Source organism: Coturnix japonica, chromosome 27, assembly GCF_001577835.2.
Source record: "Coturnix japonica isolate 7356 chromosome 27, Coturnix japonica 2.1, whole genome shotgun sequence".
NCBI lineage: Eukaryota > Metazoa > Chordata > Aves > Galliformes > Phasianidae > Coturnix > Coturnix japonica.
The window spans coordinates 2,423,193-2,424,337 of NC_029542.1; positions in this window are offsets into that span (position 1 = coordinate 2,423,193).

Below are 1,145 nucleotides of genomic sequence, written 5' to 3' on the forward strand. Positions count from 1 at the left end.
TATCCCTTTATTCCCTCTGTGGGCTCCCGTGCCCCCACCGCCACCATTGTGACCCCCCCGGGGGGTCCCCGTGACCCCGTTGGGGTCCCCGCTGCTGCCAGCCTGGGAGTGAGCTCCTGCGTCACCCTGGTGAGAGCTGGGGGTCCCGCTGCCCCCCGATGCCCCCCGACCCACCTTCTCCCTGCTCCCCCCCCCCCACCTCGCTTCCACGGGCTTCCCTGGGACACAGCGTGGGGTTCCCCTGCGTGGGTGCCCCGTGGGTGGAGATATAGGGCCCCCCCCGCTCCCCACGGGGTTCCCCCACGCGAGTGGGTGGGGGTCAAGGGGGGGGGGGAACCCCTGGGGTGGCAGCGGGGTGGGGGCACCCACGGGCGTGGGGGGAGGGCGCCCCCTGGCGGTTGTGCCCTGGGGCAGTGGGGGGGGGACCCCACCCGTGGGCGTGGGTCCCTATAGGATCCGACCCGCATGTGGGGCCATACGGGGCCTGACCCGTGCAGTGAGCTCTGTATGGGATCCACTCATGTCTGTGGGTCCCTATAGGATCTAAACAATGCTCATGGGGCCGTATGGGACCCCACTCGTGCACAGCTCCATAGGGATGTGACCCACACGTGGGGCTCCATGGGATCCTGGACTCCTGTGGTGGCCCATATGGGATCACATTTACATGCTGTAGAGGACCCATATGGACCCATATGGACCCATATGGACCCATATATGTGGCTCATATGGTTCAAACATCCAGCATTCATGGACACGGGGTGGTTTGGGATCCCACCCAGGGGCGTGAGACCAGACAGGACCTGATCCCTGTGTGTGGGTCCATATGGGACCTGATCCCTGGGTGTGGGTCCATATGGGACCTGATCCCTGGGTGTGGGTCCATATGGGACCTGCCCCTTATGGACTCTGTATGAGACCTGACCAGTATGTTCTGATCCGAATGGGACCTCCCCTACATGCAGGGCTCCTTATGGGACCTGCCCCACGCCTGAGAGGTTGTGGGACCCAGCCCCTGCCCACAGCTCCATGGGGACCCGACCCCCCCCATACACACACCATAGGGACCCGACCCCCCCCATACACACACCATAGGGACCCGACCCCCCCATACACACACCATAGGGACCCGACCCCCCCCATAC